Below are 22,495 nucleotides of genomic sequence, written 5' to 3'. Positions count from 1 at the left end.
AGGTGCAATTTGAGCTCAAATTTGTCTGGTTCCCAAAATATGCTCTTAACCACTATGCACAGATACCATCCCATACTCATGGAACCTAAAATCTAGCAGGGGAGAAAAAACTAAACCACAAAAAACACTAATATATATATATAGACATATATATATATATATATATATATATATATATATATATACACACACAAATATTGAATCATTATGTTGTACGCCTTAAACTAGTGTAATGTTATGCGTCAATGACATCTCAATGAAAAATTTTTAAGTAAAAAGTTTTTTAAAAAACCACTAAAGACAACAAAAGGTAATGAAAAGAGAAAGTAGAATTAAAGTTGAGGTTAAACTTCAGTCTAATAAGTGTGTTGTGCTAAAAACCAGTAGCAAATATATGTAATAATATACATGCATATATATACACATATATATACAATAAATTGATATATATACAAAAAATTGACATATATGTATACACACACACACAGTGAATGAATGACTCTCTAGGCAGAGCAAGGCCAAAAATCCCAAAGAAACCACAGGATTTGAGAAATTTCCATGGTACTATTTCCAGGGGATTAAAAAGAACCAAAATGGGAACTCCTGTGCAGAAAGCACATTAAAGAAAAGAAGAAGTTTTTACTACCCATTCATCCATTTATTTACTCAACAAATGTTTTGAGCACCTCTATGTGATAGGCATTGTGTTAATAATACTGTAACATTCAGTCCTTGCCCTTCAAGGAACTAGCCTAGAAAGAAAGTCAGACACTCAGGGCAGTGGAGTAAAAAAAAGAAAAAAAGAAACACTAGGCTAATGAAGCAAAACAACAAAGAAGATGCTACTCTGTGCTGTGCAGACAATAAGTGCTTTGGCCTTGAGAGAGAAGAGAGGGCGGCATGGGCCGAATGAACAAAGGAAGACTTTTTGGAGTAAGTTTGAAGGAGAAGGAGAGAGCGAGGCAGGAAAAGGACATGTATTTAGTGAACAGTGAGTAGAGCAGAGAAGCCAAAACAGGGACTTAGTGTGTGGTGGGCAAAAGGCGTAGAGAGAGTGTATCGAGCCACGTTGTGAAGGACTTTGGATGCTGGGGTAAGGGATGGAAATGGATCTCCTGGGCATTGTGGATGAAGAGCCATCCGGCTGGAGAAAGGCTGGAGGCAGGACGGCATGATGGTGTGTGGAGCAGAGAGCTGCTGCCCCGCCTGCAGAACACAGCCTCCTTGACACTCAGCTCTGGCACTGAGCACCCACCACATTAGAATCTGTGAGACAGGGTGTGGAGACTCCTTGAATAAGGAGATCCATTAAACCAGCTCATCTTCTGGCTGACAGGAGGTTAAGAGAGAGAATGAAAGGGACAGAGAGCCAGGGGAGGCTGGGACAGAAGGCAGTAAGGCATGGCACAAGCCAAGCTCTGAGCCCTGGGGAGGCTGGGGGAGACCACAGCCATGACGAGTCTGGGTACCAAATGTAAAACAGATGGCTAATGGGAAGCAGCCGCATAGCACAGGGAGATCAGCTCAGTGCTTTGTGACCACCTAGGGGGGTGGGATAGGGAGAGTGGGAGGGAGACGCAAAAGGGAGGAGATATGGGGATATATGTATATGTATAGTTGACTCACTTTGTTATAAAGCAGAAACTAACACACCATGGTAAAGCAATTTTACTCCAATAAAGATGTTAAAAAATTAAAAGAAAAAAAAAAAGAACCAGACCTAGGATTTAATTGTCAAAAAAAAAAAAAAAAGACTCTGGATAGCCACAGGTGAGCTCACCAGAAACACCCTGGGGTCCAAATGCTCCCAAGCTGAGGAAGCCAAGGAAATGCTTTGTACAGAATCATGCTCCAGCTCATTCCTGAGCAGTGGGTTTGGGCAGGTGCTCTGTAAGAGCTGAGAGGCTCTCCTCCCATCTAAGATGGGGAGCAGCCAAGCCAACTGGAGCATCTGTGCAGATACTGCGAAGGGCAAGGCTGGTTCCAGTTGTCTTCCAGCAGGGCTGAGGTTGGCAGGGGCGAGCTGAACAGCCGGTCTGGTGGCTGTTCCAGACTGTCAGCCTCGACAAACCAAACAGGAAATATCACCCTGTGGTTCGGGAACACAGTTCTGACCCAGTCGCTAGTGAGTCCCACATTCTATCTGTCCCGCCAGATGGAAACTGTGCCTGATGGAGCAGAAACAGCTGACATGTTTGTTCGCTATGGGAACACATAGGACCTGGGAGGTGGAGGTGGGAAGAGATCACAGGACTTCGGCAAAGCCCCAGCCCAGCAGAGGTCAAGCACTGGGGAAAGGCACTCTTTAAATCTTTCCTTGGAGGGATCTGAATGTCACTGGTTACTTCCTGACAAGAAGAGCTCCATGAAACCCTTGTAAATCATTTGTTCAGTGCTTTACAATTTACAAAGTTCTTTCATTGATGTTTTCCCACTTAATCACCACCTCAGCCCTTTGAAGTAGATTAAACAGATAATACTCTGCATTTTACAGACAAGAAAATGGAGAGTCAGAGAGGGCTGTGTCTTGCCCAAGATTACACAACTCATGAGTGGCGGTGCTGGGCTTTGATCGTGGCTTCTTCCTTCACAGCCCTTGTTTGTCTATTAAACCATGTAATCTATCCTACAGTGACTGTTGGATTGGAGGAGACAAGACAAAACCTAAAAATAAGAACCCCAACTGGTCACTTTGGGGACACACTAACCTTCCATGAGAAATAGTTTAAGCAGTTTTAGGGTCACCCACTTATAGCCCATAAAGGAAAAGACTCAGATCTAAAGGTGAGCTGAGAGCCATGAAATATATTGAGTGGGCTGGGCACAGTATGTATCTTCATGTAACATTCGTTGTTTATTCATCCATGCATTCTACAGTGTTTCTAAAAGTCAGGCACTGTACCAGGCAGAGGGGCATGATGAGAAACAGAGAAGACGAGGTTCCTGCCCTCAGAATTTAAATTCTAGTAAAGATTATAGAAAATAAACAAACAACCAAAAAACCCATCTACATTATGCTAAGTACAACAAAGTAAAGAAATAAAGGACTAAGGTAGATAATGAGCAGGAAGGTGGGCATGTTCCTTAGATACCGCAGTTGAAGAAGACCTCTGTGAGGAGGCCTCATTGGAAAGATGAGAAGAAAGCAGCTATGTGAAGAGACCATGGAGATCATTTGAGGCTCACAGTCTGGGGCAGCTGGCCGCACCAGAGGAGGGAGACTCAGCAGAATATTTAAATGAAGCCAGATTTGCTAGAATGAACAGAATGGGAGGTGGAGCAGATGGCATAGGGTTGGCTTAGCCAAGGAAAAGAGTTTGGATTTAGTCCCAGTGCAGTGTATTGAAGGGTATTACACAGGTAGAAGGCGTGATCTAATATATATTTTATAAAAGTCATTCTTGTGGCTTTGGGGGGACTAAAGAGGGTAAAGTTGAAACAGGAAGCCTAATTAGAATGGTAATTCAATAATTCTGTTGGGAAGTGATGACAGGGGGATTGGGAAGGCAATGGAAAAGAGGTAAATGAATGCAGAATATATATTGGAGGTATAATTGACAGAATTTGTCATTGGATTGGGTAGATGGGGGTTAGAGTAGGGAAAGACTCAAGAAAGATTTCTAGAATTCTACTTTAGTAATTGGTTGGGTGGCAGTGACATATACTGAGATGGAGAAGACAGGTTGAAAGCAAGTTTGAGTGACGAGGTGGAAGTGAAGAGTTCTTTTAGACATGTTAACTGTGAGATGTGAGTGGGACATTTAGGAGAATATGGGAAGTAAGGATTTGGATATGCAAGTCTAGAGTTCAGATGATAGGGCTGGGCTGGAGATAAAAATATGGTAATTTGATAATTATCAAAAGATATGTGGCATTTTACAATCATGGGGATGAGAGCATCTAGAAGGAGAATGAAGAGAGGGGAAAGAGGGGATCCATGATCCAGCCTTAAGGAAGTCCAGCATTGAGAATTCCAGCAGAAGAGGAGAATCCAGCAAAGGAAACCAGAAGGAGTGGACAGTGGTGTAAGAAGGAAACTAGGAGCTAAAAGTCACAGCGTTCACAAAAAGCTGCATGTTTCAAGAAGGAAGTGTAATCAGCGGTGCCAAATTCTGCTGGAAGTTCAAGATGAAGATTAATGTGGCCACATCAAAACCATCAGGTGACCTTGAGAAGAGGAGTTTCAGTAGTGTGGAAGCAGAAGCCAAATGGGAAAGGGTTGAGTAGTAAATATAAGGTGTGAGACTAAAACAAACAACTCCTCCCTCCAACAAAACAAAACAAACAAAAACCAAAAGACAAACAAACAAAAATCAGGTTGGTAGGATCAAGGAAGGTCATTATCATTTTTATGTTTTGTAAGTTGGGAACATGTCTTACATGATACGAATGATTTGGTAGAGTGGGAGAAAATAATGATGCAGTAGAGACAGGGGACAGATAACCAAAGAAATGCAATCTTTGAAAAAGTGAAGGAAGACAGAACCAAAATATCTGAGGAATTGGCCTTTAATAGGGAAGAGATACTATCTCCATTGCAGTAGGAGGGAAGGAGAAAGTTGTTGCTGATGCAGGTGGATTTTCAGGTTCAGTAGGGAGTTAACATCCAGTAGTTTCTATCTCCTCAGCAAGATTGAGGTCTTCAACTGAGAATGGGTGTGGAGTAAGGGAATGTGTTGTTGGGAAAGAGAAGAAAAGGCGTGAAATGATTATCTTCAGAAATGGAGAGTAAGTTTACCAGGACAGTGTAGGATTGCCAGGCAGCAATGGGTGCCCAACTGAAATATATCATCATGAATTTAATTAAAAATCAGTTTGTTTTGTGACTTTCTCCATTACTAGTCAGCTGCTCGGGGGCAGGCACAGAGAAGGCACAGTATTTAGAAGTCCAATAAAAGAGTTTTGTAAGACAAGTTCAGTGGAGGGAGAGAGGACCAAAGGGGTTGAGAGTATCTGTAAAGAAATTATGATGAGATGGAGCATAGAATCTAGGCTGGACAAGAATGGATGTAAAGCTAGGCAGGTACTAATAGAAAATAGGAAATGAATGTGGTCAAACGATTAAGGGTCTCCTTGAAGTCAAAGATTCATGATAGAGGAGGTATCTAGAAAGATAGAGTGAGGTGGATTGGAAAATGGTGTGTTTGAAATTGAGATTTGAGAAGTGGTACAGCTCCTGTTAATTGCAAGACCCAGAGTATGGTCATAGGAGTGGGGGTGGGCTGAGGAAGAATAGAAGAAAACGTGGCTGGACACGAGAAGGTCAAGGACCATAGAGGCCAGAGTGTTGAATGGCTCATACCTCTGCTGAAGTTTGCTTATGCTTTGTTTAGAGGCAAATGGAAGATGTTTACAAATACATTCTTTGAAAAGGACCCACCATCTTTCCCGGATGTAAATGTTCCATTTGACTTAAGAAGCACATGTATGATCTATTCCAGTGTTGATCAAGCTTGTCCTTTATGGCTAGACAACTATCAGCTGTGGTGCTCTTTATGGAACATCATGAAATATGGACATATTAAATTTAAAAATAACTCAACATAAAATTTTCACAATATCAGACACCATCTAATGTTAGATTCTAGTTTAGATAAGTGGAGTAACTGGTGTCAAAGGCTTAAGAGAATGAAATTTAAAGTAGAGAAAATTCTATCCATTAACTTAATTTTTTCCACATATTGGGAAAAGACACCCATCCCTCATTGCTCCTTTTTAGCTTGAGAATAGTGTATACCTGATGCTCTTCCCAAAGTGTCTCCAGTTCTCAGAGAGGAAAGGGAAGTACCCCAAGGCCTAGGAAGGGGGAGCACTCTGAGAAGCTACCCCCCGCCAAGGATTTAGTAGTAAAGGGAAATAGAGATTCTTCCTCTGGGTCCTCTGAGAAGGGAGTCTAAGGAGGGGTTCTGGAAAACAACAGGCTATCCATTTACATTTATACACAGATCAAAGAATAACAGAGCAGAACTTCAGAAAATTGCCTGAATCTTTACACCTGGCACATGTTTGTAGGTTTTATTACCCAAATTCTTTTTTTCCATTAACTAGTGTTTTAAAATCCCTTAAAGTGAGAAACATTGTATATATGCTTCTGAAACTGAGGAAATAATCTTAGAGGGAGCTGGAGAATGACTTTGTCATTCTAACTTCAGTCATTTATAGCCTATTTCTATTCTCCTCGGTCCACTCAAAGGGCTTATCTGACTCAAACACTCTGTAACATGAGGCAATTAAAAATGGAAAAGAAGCCTATTAGTTGCATGCATGGACAAAAGGAAAAGATAGAAAAGGCACCAGTCTCCCAGTTCTCCTTGTCTATTCTGAGCCCCTGGGTAAATAAAAGACTCACAGATCTAGGCTTACAACAGACCTGACGGAAGAGGCTGATGAGAACCAGAGGAGAAGTATGGAATCTCAAACCCTCATCCTGACAGGAGGTGTCCAATGCCACGCCCATCACCCAAGGACATGACCAGAGCTCAGACCTTCTCTCCATCCCTTCCTCAAAACCCGACTCTTATTTGACTTCTGGAGATGTTCAATAAACCAAAACATTCTTCTGTTAGTCATATGGACCACAGAAAATTGCTTTCAGCTCATACCTTGGGAGCTACCATGTGAAACTTGGACAGCGGAATGGCCTTGACTTCTGTCTTTTCCCAAGAGGGGAAGTATCTACGGTAGAGATCCCCATGTAGAGAGTTCACAGAGTGAAACTTCTTCAACTTGTTCCTCTTAACCCCCAAGGTAAGATGATCACAACAATAATTAGATTTCTAAAAGAGATTGTCTACTCAAGAAAGAAAACCCTGAGAGGGAGAATAGGCTGTGGCAGCTGTGAAAAGGGACAAAAAGCCAGCTGAATCCTGGAATCTGTGAGAAGAAAGCGCAGCCAGTCTGAAATGAAGCTTCACCAGCAGAAGGCTTCTTGAAGTTCTCCTGACAGTAATGATGATGGTAATTTGTGGAATGTATAAATCTGAGACTTGGGGAAATAGCAGGTAGCAAATTTGAAAAGAAACGCTTTTTCCAACCCCTCTAAAAAGAGGATATTATCACTTGATGATCTGCCTTGTCTAAAATGCTCCTTGGAGGAGCTAAAGGAATTGAGTGTCTAAAACTTGAAGAAAGGGGTAGAAATGTAGAAAACTCTTGGAAGGTGATGAGAGTTGAGATAAATGAGGAAGGCGCTCTTTGTCCTTCTCCCAGTCAATCAGAGTTCACTGCTACCGTGACCAACAGAAAGAAAGGGGGTCACCTTGTCCTTTGCAACTCTATTTCTGGGTTCCTGGCTTCTTGCTTCAAACTTTATCTCAGCCCCTCATCCAAGCTGCTTCCAGTGTTCCGGTCCAGGTTGGACATTAATTGTGTGACTGATCTTACTACAAGATGAGAGTGTTACAGTCATATTCAGGTCATATGGGTTTAGATAGATTCACTTCATAATCTGCTCAGGCCACCAATGGTTCAGGTTTTAAATTAACATTAAGACTCATACACATTGTAGGAATACAAACCCCATACAGGCTTTTTAGAGGGTAGCTTGTCAGTCTGTACAGAAAAACTCTTGAAGTGACTGCGTTCTCTTGGAACCAGCAAGTTGTGTTCTAGGAATTCATAGTTAAGGAAGTAATCAGCACGTGCCAAGAGATCACATAGCAAGGTTGTTCCTCTCAGCACTGTTTAAAATCGTGAAAACTTGGAAATAGATTTAGTATCCAGCAAAAAGGGATTGGTCAAATAAATTGTTCACATTCAAAAATGGAGTGTTAGGCAACCATTAAAAATAATATTGAAGGGAAATACTTATTAACTTAGAAATTGATTCACTAAGTATGTTAAATGGAAAAAAATCACAAAATGTTATTTACAAAACATACCATTTTGGTAATCTCTACTTAGATGAGTAGAAAAAAATAAACACTAAGAGTTTAACAGAATTATTGCTGGGTGGTGAGATTCTGAATGTTTACAGTTTCTGTTTCCTGCTTTACCCATGTTTTCTAACTTTTCTGCAGTGAACAAGTATTGCTTTCATAATAAGGAAAAAGTATTTATCTTAATAAGGTTTTCCTTAAAAATTTAAAAGCACACTTTCTAAGGCAAATCTCCCTTCCATCCTCCCCCCATTCCCATTTCCCATCCCCAGAAGCAACCTCTGTTACTAGTTTCTTGGGTAACTTTTCAATGATACTCTGTGCACATAGAAGCAGGGGGGGAAAAAATGTTTTTCAAAACCACGCTAAATTAAACCTTAACCCAGGGAGTCAGGAAAGGCTGGTTTCTGAGGAAGGAAATGTAGCTCAGGTTACTCTTCAAACACCTCTGACAAGCAGGGCTGAGACCAGGGTGAAGAGAGTAAGGAGCGTGCCTAAGACGCAAAATTAAAGAGAGTTACCAAATCCTCAGTAATCAAGATAAAGAATATGCTGATGCAATATTTTAAACGTCAGAATCAATGCAAGAAATCCATGAAGAACAAAGTAAAGACAGGACCCATATGACTATTTGTCCCTTTTGCCTCAGGCTCCAATATGGCTCCATCTGGCGCTGTTCCTGTCAGTGACACAGGAAGGAGAGAGAGTAGGAGGGAATGTTGGGGGACGGGAAGGAGGAAGGTGGGAAAGAGACCACCTACACCGAGGATTCACTCTGGGTCAGACACTGCAGCTGCCGCTTTCTGTCCCTTATTTTAGGGGGTGGAACCATCCCAGCTCCCCCAGGAGGACTCTGGCTTTCCTGCCTCATCTCTCACTCTTCCAACGGGGAGACACCTAGCTGGTGGGTTTGGGAGAAGAACTGTGCCCACATAACTAGCCTCTCCTTGTGGGCCATTCCTCCTTGCAGTAAGTTTTCAGGTGTTGGGCACAAATACCTCACTTTCTCTCAGGGAATTACCTCCCTCTGTGAAGAGGGAAGGCCCCTGGCAGCCATGTTCATATAGTATGGCTTCACCTCCTGGTCAAAGCAGATTCAACCGCAGAGGAGACCTGACCTTACTGCGTTAGAGTCTCTGTAGACATTGGAGGTAAGATCCAAAGTGACCTAGTTGGTCTGTGTGAATTAGGACAAAGGGAGAGCCAGTTTGGTCTGTGTGGCTGGATGGATCCGTAACCGTGAATCCAGGAGTCCGGAGAACCTTCCATTCACCATGCAGGGTACTTAGCTGGTGGAGCTGGTCCGCAACAATGCAAACACGAAGAGAGCTGCTGGGGCAAGGGACAGGTTTCTTGTGATTTCCAGACCCTTCGGAAGCCCAGCTATGTTTCTGCCCTTGGCCTCCATGAGATGTTACTGTGTACTTAAAATAAATGTCCCTTTTCAAAGTTTAAGCTAGCTCAAGTTGTTACCTGTTACTTGCGCCCGAAGAGTCCTGACTAATACAGTCTCCAGTGTTAATATCATGATTATTCATATTTGCAGTCGTATCACGGCCAAGACCCTGAATACTTACCTGTCTGCCAGATTGCTTTCCTGTGTTCCACCATTACACTTCCCGTCCACAGAGTTTTTCATCCTCTACTTCTTTTCAGTTATAAATTCATACCTTATGAATTAAGTAGGACTGTTTTGCATTGATTATTTCCAAGGTGTATTAGTCCCCATAAGCAGCACTGGCAGTTGCAACAAACAACTCAAATCCGAGTGGCTTAACACAGTTAAAGTTTATTTCTCATTTGCACCAAATCTAGTGTGGATATTCCTAGGTGGGGATCTGTCCTAGGTGGCTCTTGGCCAAACGGTGTTTCAGAGATCTGGGCTTCTTCCAATATGCAACTCCTCCATCTTCTAGAGCTCCATACAATTCACTTCTGCCATGCGGTTGGGGAGGGGTAGAGACCATAGAGGATTACACTGAGTGTGTTATGGTAAGAAGGTCTAGAATCGGCGCACATCAGTTACACTCATGTTCCATCCACCAAAGTCAATCCCATGGATTACACAGATGCAAAGGGAGCTGTGGGATGCAGTGTAGCTGTGTGTCTAGGAGGGAGAAGACAGCAGATTCTCTACTGCAGGGAAGAGGACAATGTCTAACTCTAGGGGAGAATGTGCTGTTTCTGATTCTATGACCCTGGGAAGGTCATAGCCTCTCATTTTCCTCATCCTGTAAAACTAGGGAGTATACATCCGTTGTTCAAACTATGTCCTTTGGAACCCTAGACTTCAAAACAGGTGCCCTAGAAGGAGTGGTGTGATGGAGCCAGCTGGTACTGGCTTCTAACATGGATTGCTAAGTTCTATGAAATTTTGTTAGCATGTTGTTAAATGAAGCCATTATTAACATTAAATCACAGGTGTACAAACTTATAATTCTATTTCAAGCAAAGGTAATAAATATTCAGAATTTATCACTCAATTATTTTATCACATCATATTATTATCTTTGTTCTTGAGGTTGTTTACATCATTTTTATGTTTATGGTGAAAATGCTACACAACGATGTGCTTCTGAGCAATGCTCCCAACTTCACATCCAGTGACACCACACAGGTAGCTTGAAATCAGTGCAGGTATGGACACCATGGAAATCTGAAAATGCTACAAATCAGGGCTCCCCCTCTGCAGAACCATTTGGAATCTACCTACTAATAATCACTGCCCAAGGCCACAGAGGGTGGGGAGCTGGACAAAGCTGTGAAAGAGAAACAGGGCCAGAAGTACCCAGGGCCGTGCCTCCTCCCACCCGCTGCAATCAGAGCCAATGTGGTTCTGTTAATTTTACATACTGGGCTCCCATGTAAGCTTTTGTTTGTTAAGAGTATCCTACTGCTTAAAAAAAAATCTTTCTAAGTTCCTGGCTACAAGATTTAAAGGTCCCTTCTTGGGCTTCCCTGGTGGCGCAGTGGTTGAGAGTCCGCCTGCCGATGCAGGGGACACGGGTTCATGCCCCGGTCCGGGAAGATCCCACATGCCGCGGAGCGGCTGGGCCTGTGAGCCATGGCCGCTGAGCCTGTGTGTACGGAGTCTGTGCTCTGCAACGGGAGAGGCCACAAGAGTGAGAGGCCCGTGTACTGAAAAAAAAAAAAAAAAAAAAAAGTCCCTTCTTGCTCATTCATTCTTTCCTTCATGCATTCATTTAACATTTACTGATGCTTAACTTTTACAGTGTACACAAGGGAACAACTTATTTGAAGTCAATTATGATATTAATGTTCCACTCTGTTCCCAGGAAAGGGGAAAAAAAGTAGAATTAACATACACTGCATGCCTATAGTTTAGATGCAATCTCAAGTCGCTCTCACCATACCTACAGAAAAGGAAAAGGAAATCTTAAAAGTTAAGTGACCCAGCCAAGGTATCCATAAGGAGCAAGCAGCAGAAGAGACCCCAGGGTTAGTTACTGCAGAACAAACCCTGGGTCTGCAGCCCAGACTACCTGACCCCTCTCCAATGCTCCCTCTCCATTTTCCCCAGGACTTTTTGGAGAAGTAGGGCCAGGGATCAGGGGCTGGACAGCAAATCCAGGAGCACCGAGAACTCTGCTCTGCACCCACTCTGAGCCTCCAGCCAGCTGCAGAAGCTTTCCCCAGTCTCTGTTGCTCTTGTCCTCTTTCACCCCAGACCCACCACCCACCCTAATCTGGGGACCCCTGACAGTCAGTGTAGGGTGTGGTTCTGCCCTCCAGGCATTCCACGTTCCTTAGGTGACTGGTTTTGCATTTTTAGGAGAGGGAAGTTTTGTAATGAATCCACTCGTGCACACCCAACTCACATTACCCCCTTCCCAAAGATGATACATCCTGTGGAGGAGGGTGTATCTCCTACCTCTTGCTCTATATATAGAGAGCCTATAGATAGATAGATAGATGATAGATAGATAGATAGATAGATAGATAGATAGATATAGATATAGATATAGAGAGAGATTGGTTTCTTTTAAGGAATTGGCTCACACGACAGGGAAGAAGGGTCTGCAAAGTCCAAACTCTGTAGAGTTGTTTGGCAGCCTTCAGATTCAGGTAAGAGCTGGTGTTGCAGCTCGAGTCCAGATTCCTCAGGGTAGCAGACTGGAAACTCATCCAGGGTTTCTATGTTGCAGTCTTGAGGCCCAATTTCTTCTACTTCTGGAAACCTCAGTCTTTGCTCTTAAGGCCTTCAGTTGATCAGATAAGACCCACCCACATTATGGGGGTCATCTGTTTCACTCAAAGTCTACTGATTTTAATGTTAACCACATCTAAAAGCTACCTTCGCAGCAACATCTAGACTGGTATTTGACTAAACAACAGAGCACCAGAGCCCAGCCAAGTTGACCATCACAGGGGTGTTTCCACCTCAGAACCCCTCTGCCCTTTGGCTCTTACAGTGGGGTAATAAGGACTTCTCCACCCTGAGACTTGGAAGAAGGCGTTTGAGAACAATACCCTTAATTATCATTGAATATAAAGGAGCTTTGCAACTAGTCTAGAATAGGAGGGGGAAATTTTCCACAAGAAATAGAGATGAAATTAAGTTGCTAAAAAGAAAAGAGTGTTGTTGGAAGGAAATTAACCTCTATGAATTAGGACATTGGGGGCAAAACAAACCATTGCTCCAAATGGGTCTTGCCCCTAACCCCTGCCACCACCCCCTTGTTCCCCATTCATGGAACAAGAATTCACCCTTTCCTCCCCACCCACCCCTGTGGAGCCAGCAGTCACTGAGGCCACAGTCCACCACAGGCAGCCTGCAGAAAACAGGCCAAAGAACACAGCTATCTAGCTGCATGGTCACCCAAGACTTCAACCCCGCCAAGGAAAGGAAGTGCCGAATTCACACGGGCTATATTTTCTCTGTAAAAAGGGGGACATGTCCAGGGAAAAAGAGGTGGAGCCAGGACTCCAGAGGAAGAAGAGATTAAAGGAAAATGGCGGGGAGGGAGAAATATCATGGTCCAAGCTGGAAATCCACCCACAGCCCAGGAGCGTCCGTATGGAGGATGGATGACGTCATCAAGGGTTCAGCGGCAAGGATTAGCCCCAAGTGTGGGGGAGGGGCAACGAACGAGGGTTACAGCCCCCCTTTCCTCAGTAAAAATCGGCTAAATCTTCCTCCTGGCCAGCAGGGGGTGCTCTTTAGGAACAACGAGGGAGGACTGTTTAAAACCGGCAGCAGAGAGATGGCACCGTCCTTTCTTCCTGCCAGGGGAGCAAAGTAGTAGCTCCCCTGGGCAGAGAGAAGCACAACCTGCAGCAAACAGCTCCGTTGGAGAAACGACAAAGCTCATCACCCAGCTTCCCCCTCCATGGAGACTGGGGCCAGACACAGACCCAGAGGGACAGAGACAAATGGAGAGCACCGCATGGGTTACAAATGCAGCTAGCCCGTGGCCATCACCAAAAGAGCCTCTAGATCAGCCAGGATCCCAATAGAAAACGCAGAGCACACTCACATCAGGAAGACTCAAGGAGGGTTTAACAAAAGACTATCTACAGAAAGGTAGGCAGGACACAGAAGAAAGAGAGAACGCAGTAACCCGGAGGAATAAGGGACGGGGAAGTGCCCGTAACCTGGAAGGAACACACCAGCAGAGAGGGCTGCCTTGATACAGGCGGTGGTCTAGGAACGTGGCCAGCCCAAGGCAACCCTGCGGGAAAGAGGCCAGTGATAAATGCTCTGACCTTACACTCTCCTTTCCCTCCCATCAACCACTGGAGCTCCCCAATGGCCAAACTCAACGGAAAGCTAGAGGGCAAGGAGCACATTGATGCTGTCCATCAGGTCGGCCCCAGGGGGTGAGAGCCGCGCAGAGAGCTGGGGAGAGAATCTGGAGATCAAATGGAAAGTATCTCTCCCGTCACCTGCATCCATGAGGGATCCCTGCATGTTAGGGATGCTGCGAGAGGCAACCAGTGTACAGCAACAGATAACTGGTCCACACTGCTTTCTGCCTTCTACTGATCTCAAAAACCCCTACCTACATGTGTGAATGTGCCACATGCACACACATACACACATGCACACACATATGCACAGAGACACATGCGCATATGCACACATGTACACACACATACACACGTGCACACATGCACATTCCACAGTCACTCACAGCCTGCAGAGGCCCCTTCAGCTCAAAAATTACAGGAGTTAAAACCAATGGAATTTAAATTTAGGCAAAGAAAAGAAAAGAGGAATGATGGGCAGACGTCCCTAATTGTTACTATTTTTACAAAGCGGACAGTAAATGACAGGAAAGAGAGAAGCATGCCCCCTAAGAGCAGGGAAACTGACCAAAGAGGTCACTTCATTGTTGGGAACAGAAGGCAAAGAGGCTGAGGACGGGGCTTGGGAAGTTGGGGCCAGGGAGGCTGCACTTCCCCAGGGGAGTGTGAGGGCAGTCCTGCCCCTCCTCCTTTTCCCCTCCTGCTCTCTCCTGCCTTCCCCACCCATCTTCCTCTCCCATCCCAGGAACTAAGTATGGGCCGGGAGGAAAGCGTGCTGGACCAGGTGGTGGAAGTTGGCCTGGATTTCCACTCTGACCACACTACTTTCTAGCTGTGTGACCTTGGATGTATTCCTGAGGGCCAGCTCCAGACTACAGGGTGTCTCTCTGCAGATTAGAAGAAGACATTCCCTTCAGGCAGGTAAATAAGTGAACTTTCTCTGGTTGGACAGAGTACCTCAGGGTTCCTGACTCGACAAATGGTGCTCAGCTGGATTTCCACCTTCCACCCTTTCTCAACAGGGCACAGCTGCCCACTGAACGTGGCAGACAGGTGTCCCTCCACAGCTGTGCACCTCAGCTTGTCTTCTCCATATGTGGGAATAACATCTACAGAAAAGTGAGACCCAGTGCAAGACACGAGGTAAGAAACAAGGATTTAGAAGTAACTCAGGGCCTGAGGGTACAGCCTACCCAGGACAGAGACTGACTGGGGCGTTGGGTTCTCTGTCTTATGTGAAAGGCCAGTGAAGGCCAAGTTTACTGAAATCTTCAAGGAAGAAGTTGGAGGATTTAGGGATATCCAGTGACTGAATTCTAGGCTACATCATAATCATCATCGTAATTGTAATTATCATTAATTTCTTGATATAGAAGCAGTCTATATCCCAGTGCTTCCAGGACTTCCTAATCATTGCGAGTGGAGGCCAGAAGATCCGGGGTCCTAGCCCTGCCAATTACTAGCTGATCTGGGGTAACTATACTTCCCACTTCCTTATTCTGAAGAAATAGGTAAGTAGAGTACCTTTTTCACAGAGGAAGTATAAGAATAAAGTGAAAGAATACGTATGAAATTGTTTTGTGACTCACATAGCATTACAAGGCTTCTTGTAGTTGCTGAATGATAAAACGCTATTTTCGATGACACCTGGGCTTTGTTCCAGCCTCCCCCTGGGTCTCTTGCTCAGTTTTTTAGGCACTTCACTGTCAGCTTAGGAAGTGGGTTTTCATTGTCTGCCCTGAGCTGGTCCAGGAAAAAAGAAGGCTTATGTTCCAGCAGGAAAACTTTAGGGTAGACTTAAGGGAGAACTTCCTCACCGTGTAGCAGGTGAGTAAATGAGAGAGTGGACTTTCTGGGAGAGAGGGGAAGGGTCTTTCCAGAGCAGGAGTCAGCCCCTCATCTGCTGAGGAATGTGATTTTACTAAATCTGTTTGGATTGACTCCGGGGACGCCCTGAGCCATGGAGATAAGAGCCATACTTATGCACCCCTTCTAGGCTCGTCTCCAGGCTCCAGAGGTTAATGTTTCCATTTAAATGGAAATTGAGTGCAAAATTATTAGCAACTCTTGAAAAAGAACCAAATTACAAGGGACTGTTCTTTGTACAGTACAAACAGAGCTTCCACGGATATTCTGCACCTTAAATATTCAGGTGATTCCCACTGAAGGTCACCTCCATCTGCTGATTAACTGAACCCCAGGAGATGTTTCATTTGGAACACACAGACCCTACAGCCAGAAAACTCCCCTCAAGCCACCAGATTCTGGTGGGCCAAGAAGGAAGGTCAAATGCAGACCCTCCAAGAATATCTGCAGAACACGGGCTACCCCAGCCTCACCTCCCAGGGCAGTGCCTGGCACTGCAAGTCAATCCTCACTATTTGCAGATTCCACATTTTCAAGTTTGCCTACTTGCTAAATTTTTCTGTCGCCTCCAAATTGAGACTCGTGGCACATCCACAGCCACGCCCAGACACGCACGCACGCAGGGAGCAGTGACAAATCTGAGTGAGCTAGTGCACACAGTCCCAGCTGAGGCGGCACCAGGAGAGGCTTGGCGTCTGTGCTGAGCTCATCCTGCGAACAAATGTCCCTTTCGTGGTCTATTTAGTGCCACATTTTTCATATTTTTGTGCTTTTGCCCGTGTGTGTGTGTGTGTGTGTGTGTGATGTCACTGTTCAAATGGCACCGAGCCTCGTGCTGAAGTGCCATCTAGGTTCCCACGAGCAAGGAGGCTGAGCGTGCCTCACGGAGAAAGTCCTCGTATCAGACGAGCTCCGCTGAGCTCGAGTGATCATGCTGTTGGCCGTGAGTTCAGCATTAGTGAATCAAAAAATATATTAAATAAGGTGTCTTTAGAAACACACAGAAAACAAGGGTGTGTACTGAATGGTTGACCACAGTGTGGTGACCAGAGGCTGGGAGGAAGCTAACCCGGTACTTGCGCAGGAACTGCAGTTCATCACTCGCGCTAGTTCAGCATCGTGGAGACTTTACAGACCCCGAGACTGCAGAGAACAAGAAGCGACTATAGTAGGTGCTCCTTAGTAGCAATTATATCTTCACAGGGTGGTCTTGGGACTCAAACGTGGAGGTGCTGTTCTCAATAAAAGGCAACCCTTGCCGGTGGGTTTAAAAGACCTCCCCACCCATAAAGAGGCCTTGCTTCTCAGCCCACTTTTTTTTCCCCAGGCTCAGATCTGCACAGCCCAGTACAAAGTAGGAGGCCCAACAGGATCCATAGTGGGTTATGTCTTGAAGGCTAGGCCACGCAATCTCCTCTTCGTATGCATGAGGGTGCCCGGGGCACTGATGGAGAAGGGGTTCCGTGATCAGTAACTAGGGCACAATCCTCGCCTCTGAGGCTGCAAGGACCTCCCCAAAACCCAAAAAGTGGCCACAGCACCAAACCGTGTAAGAATCCAAAGTTCAAAACCCCCGGAAGGGACAGTGTCACCAAAATCAAAGTGCCGGAGGGTAAAGTCCAGTCCTCAAGGGGCCTGGAGCCATGACTGTGCTCGTGGGAATGAGGGCAGGAACCAGGGAGTGGCCTGCAGGTGGCAAGGGGCCTGCAGGTGGAGAGGGCCGAGACCAGGCAGGAGTGGCAGCCTGCCGTTATGAGCCCTGAACTGAGAGCTGGCAGAGGGGAAGCTCCCAGAAGGGTGGGGAAGAACAGGAGTTGACCTTTTTAATAAAAGCAATGTGCCCCTATAAATGCCATTGGAGAAGGAGGGCTGTGGACACGGAAACCCGAGGCTTTAGAGGAGACTACGCTTGAGAGGGGGAGAAGCAGAGAAGGAGGAAATCCTTGCCAGCTCTCATCTCCCTGAGCAATTGCTCCTGCACCACACACAGTACCCTCATCCTTAAAACAAGATTCCCATGTTAATTAGACCCACCCTCCTTAAAAGACAGTTTAGCGGGCTTCCCTGGTGGCGCAGTGGTTAAGAATCTGCCTGCCAATGCAGGGGACACGGGTTCAAGCCCTGCTCCAGGAAGATCCCACGTGCGGCAGAGCAACTAAGCCCGTGCGCCACAACTACTGAGCCTGCACTCTAGAGCCCGCGAGCCACATATACCGAGCCCACGTGCTGCAACTACTGAAGCCCGTGCGCCTGAGTCCATGCTCCGCAACAAGAGAAGCCACTGCAATGAGCAGCCCGCACACCGCAACGAAGAGTAGCCCCCGCTCACCACAACTAGAGAAAGCCCGCGCACACCAACGAAGACCCAATGCAGCCAAAAATAAATAAATTAAAAAAAAATAAAAAGACAGTTTAGCAAGTGTTTTTGTTGATCAGGCTTGCCCTTTGAGGGGGTCTCACCATTGACCTCCAAGAAGTTTATCAAAACATTTCTAATAAGTTCATGGAATACTCTTCTTGAGAGAAGTTTTCTCCATCTTATCACGTTTTTGATGATGTTTTCACGCTCTTGTTTTTTTTTTTTGTTTTGTTTTGGTTTTTTTTGCGGTACGCGGGCCTCTCACTGCTGTGGCCTCTCCCGTTGCGGAGCACAGGCTCCGGACGCACAGGCTCAGCGGCCATGGCTCACTGGCCCAGCCACTCCACAGCATGTGGGATCTTCCGGGACTGGGGCACGAACCCGTGTCCCCTGTATCGGCAGGCGGACTCTTAACCACTGAGCCACCAGGGAAGCCCTGTTTTCATGCTCTTTAGAGACTGTGGTCCAGGAAATGGCCCAACTAGCCTGGCTCTCTCAGGGTCTGGCAGCAGGGCCCATAGAGCTAGGGGAGGGCCTGGATTGCTCACTCAAAAAGCCCCATCCACATCGGCTTCTAGATTCATCCATATACATCGTCAGGCTGGTTGCCAGGTGCTAACTCCAGATGAGGGCGCATTAGGGTGTGACTTAAGGCCTGAGAAGTTGCCATGTGAGTGTCTTAGTAAATGTATCCTTTCCCAACCAGGACAATCATTATCTAGATGATCCTTCAGTGGCTTACCAGCTAATCAGAATCACAGGGACTGGGGCCCAGGATTCAGCTTCTAGAAACATTTGGATGGCTGGTGGTTTGTAGTCCAAACACTCTCACCGTTGGCCTGGCCCTAAGTTGTCTGCTCCTGTATCCCTAAGGCCCTTCCTGCCAGGCTCTCTGCAGGGCGGCTCTACCCCAGGAAGCCCTTGAGAAGCATCTCTCAATGAGAACTTGCCTATCTGCTGAGGATGAGAGCTCAATTCTGGGACAATGGCTTTTCCACAGACAGTTCCAGGAACCGGAAAGCTAATTAGAAGCATAAATATGCTTGGATAATTTTTAAAGAAAAAACATTTCCACAACCATTCCTACTAAAACCTATTTGAGGTAAAATCAGGAATTAGGACTGTTGGAGAGAGTCTAGCAATTCAGTTTGTGATGGACCTGTGGGTGGAGAGGGAATGACATGCAGCCTGTCTTCCCTCTTTTCCGTTCTTTCTTCCTGATTCCTCCCCTTCCCCTCCTCCTTCTGGTCATCATCCTTCTCCTTCTCCTTCTACTTCTTAGTCTTCCTCTTCTTCTTTTCTACCTCTCCCCATCTCTCTGTGGTTTAGAGGAATTAAAGTGTAAAACTGTGGGCACTCAGCTGGCTGCCCGCCTCCCATGGCCTGTCTTCTCTCCCTTGATGGCAGATCATGAGACTGCAGTCGCTTTCTGAAAACTCTAGTGACACCCTCTCCAATTTAGGGAAATTTTGCTGGCTCCACTTTACACCTTTCACTTTAAAAGTTTCTTATTTTCATGTAATTTCCCATTTTCTGCCCAGCAGCCTTTTATCTGGATTTGCCATCTCTTTCCAGCTCTTTTGGGATCATGGCTTGGCTGGGTGACCTTGGCTCTGATTTCTGTTCCTTTCCCATTGGATCTTCTTGAGTCACTTTCCCTCATCTCTACTCTGCCTGGATCCAGGGCTGTGTCACAGTACCAGCATCAAGGTGTGTGGTGGCCTCAGGAAAGCCCATATGTGAAGATGGCCCCAAAACTCGAACTTTGTAAGGCTGGTGGGACACACACATAAGATGGGGACTGGGGCTGGGAGAGAAAGGTTTGCCAGGCTCATGTTTTGAGCCCTGAATTAATATTGTTTTAGACTAACTCAGTGTAGGGATCGTCAATCCACACGGCCCAGGCGTGAGGGATAAGAGAAAGAGAAGGGAAATCATGTGAGCTGGGCTGGAGAAGTAGTTTGGGATTTGGGGTGTCAGAGGCAGCTGTGGGGAGTGAGACAACTGGAGAGGAGAACAGGGGACTTCTGAGAAGGATTCCTGTGGGCTGTGAGACAGATCTCTCTTAACATTCCTTATGAGATCTAAGTCAAGATTTTAATGATTGTTTGGTGGTTGGAGCACCCTTCTCTAAATGCAACTCTATATAGAAACTAATCCACACGGGACCATGGCTTTTTTTCAGGTTGTATCAGGATGGAGTCTAAACTTCTTAACATGGTTAACCAGGCCTTACACAGCCTTAACTCTCCTGAGTCACCTGTCACCATTGTTCCAGTCATAGTTTACATCCATCCAGACGCAACTTATTTCAGCTCCTTTAAAAGGCCAGGCTTTTTCTCCCCGGATCTGAAACCATCTTCCCCTGGCTAATTCCTATGCAAGGTTTTAGCTTAGGTGCCACTTCCCAGCTCCCCAAACCTGGCTTCCATGCCTTTCCTGTGTCCCCCATAGCACCCTGTGCCTCTCCAACGTAGTTTTCTCAAATTACGTGATAATTGTGGGTTGTCCTCTCCACCTGATTATCAACACCATGAGGGCAGGGATTGTCTGTCTCACTCATCACTCAGTCCTCTGTGGTTAGTAGGGTCTGATACATAGTAAATGCTCAATAAATATCTACTGAATGAAGGACTCTAATGCAAAGCTTCTTCCAAGACATTGCGCTAACTCTTGACGTTCTCCAATTCCCCACCCCCGTTGCCACTTCTGTCTCTTTCCTGACAGTTTTCAGTCTCTAGAGCATAGAGTTCACCCCCTCCTTCTTCTGGAACAGCAAAAATGTCACCTTGGGGTCTCCATCAGCCTGAGCAGCCTCAGTGGAATGAGGGAGTGTTACACAGTGGTGGCATCCTCTAACAGGGAGGACATCACCAGCCAGGTGTTCACATCTCCAAGACTGCCTCTGCCTAGACTAGAGGCAGAACTTAACTTCAAAGAGGATTTTTTTTCCTTTTTTTTAGGATTTCCTTTCTCAGGCTGGATCTTCCTTCAGTTCCCCCAAATCCTTGCTGTGCCTAGGATAGGATTCATTCATTCATCTCAGTAAACAAACATGTATAGATCACTTATTGCATGCCGGGGCCTTTGTCTCGAGTGACTTGCAGTCTACTAGGAGAGGCAACCACCTAGAGACACAATTAGAAAACATATGAGCTGTAACTTAGGAGCCCGCCTGCCGCAACTAAGACCTGGCACAACCAAATAAATAGATATCAAAAAAAAAATACATGGAAAGTAGGGGGTGCAGAGGAAGAAGCCTAATACAGCCTGAGAGCGTTCCTCCAGCCTCCTGAGACTTCCCTGGGTGATGCTCGTTTTATTCTTTCCCAATCAAGCCTCTTCTCTCCATTCATTTCCTTTTTGGTGATTCCTCACGTTTCCTTCTGCCCTGGACACCTGGGCCCTCCTGCCCACCAGCTTCCTGGTCCTTCTCTAAATAGTAAGGGCCTCAAATATGTCAAAGTCCTCCTAGAAGATATCGCCTTCAGTCTCACCTCCTCTATGCCCCGGTCATCCTTTGCTCACAAATGAGTGACTTAGCTGAGCTCCAGATTTAAGCATCCGAGGATGATGGGCTGTGTGACCTAGGAAGGGGCTGCCACCCTGTCACTTGGATCTTCTATTTGTATGCAAGACCTAACACAGATATCTCTACGGCAGAGTTTTCCTAATCCTGACGTAGACTGAACCCTAGAAGAGAGAAGGAGATTCCAAGGCTCATGTTTGAGGTGTCAAAATACTTTCTAAGGCAAGATCTTAGGGAGTGAGTTTAGCTGCATAGACTTTGAGGTCAGGCTGCTGAGTTTTAAATCCCAGCTCTGCTGCTGAGTGGCTAACCATTGGCTGAGCTACTGATCCTCTTTAAGCCTGAGTTTCCTCAACCACAGAGTAAGGGCAATAACAGTTCATCCTTCATGGTGTTTCCATGAGGATTAACTGAGATAATTTATGTAAAGCCCTCTGTACAGTGCCTGACACATAGCATCAATAAATATCAGCTTTAGTCTCAGAAGCGTCTTTCAGATGTTGGGTAGCACAGTTCCCAAGCAAGACTCTGTAGGAGCCACATCTTGATGGGAGAGCCCAGAAGAAGGTATTTTTTAAGAGAGATGACATTGATGGATTCAGTCCCACTTTGGGACTCCATGTGCTGCCCTCCTCCTTTGATTTCTTGTAGGTGAGTCTTAGCTGGTGGCCCAGCATTTTACATCAAACAGCTCTAGGGGAGACACAGTCTAGAAAGTCTTCTATTCCAACCTAGAAACCTGGGGCTGAAGGGAAAGGACCAGCCAAGAGTGACCAGCTGTGAATCCCATCATCTATCCCAGGAGACAAACAGGAAAGACCCTGGACACCGTTGCTGCAAACTCCCCTCCCATCACTGCCGCCAGGAACTTGTGTTTCCCACTTAAAACTTGGCCCTGGAAGCCTCACCTCCTCCATGTCCTACTCCCTGCTTCTCCTGCCTGCTGCCCCCCAAAACATAGTCAACGCATCCACCCCCTTAGGCAGCACCCTTGAGTGAAACGGAAACTGCTCTCCCACAAAGGTGCGGGTGCACACCTTAGACAGGGGGTGACGTGGGCAGTTGTCAAGGTTTCTGTCTGTCCAGCACCTTCTG

This window comes from Mesoplodon mirus (assembly GCF_964341445.2).
Source record: "Mesoplodon mirus genome assembly, chromosome: 7".
NCBI lineage: Eukaryota > Metazoa > Chordata > Mammalia > Artiodactyla > Ziphiidae > Mesoplodon > Mesoplodon mirus.
The sequence above is the reverse complement of the archived record's forward strand: the minus strand, read 5'-3'. Positions refer to the sequence as shown.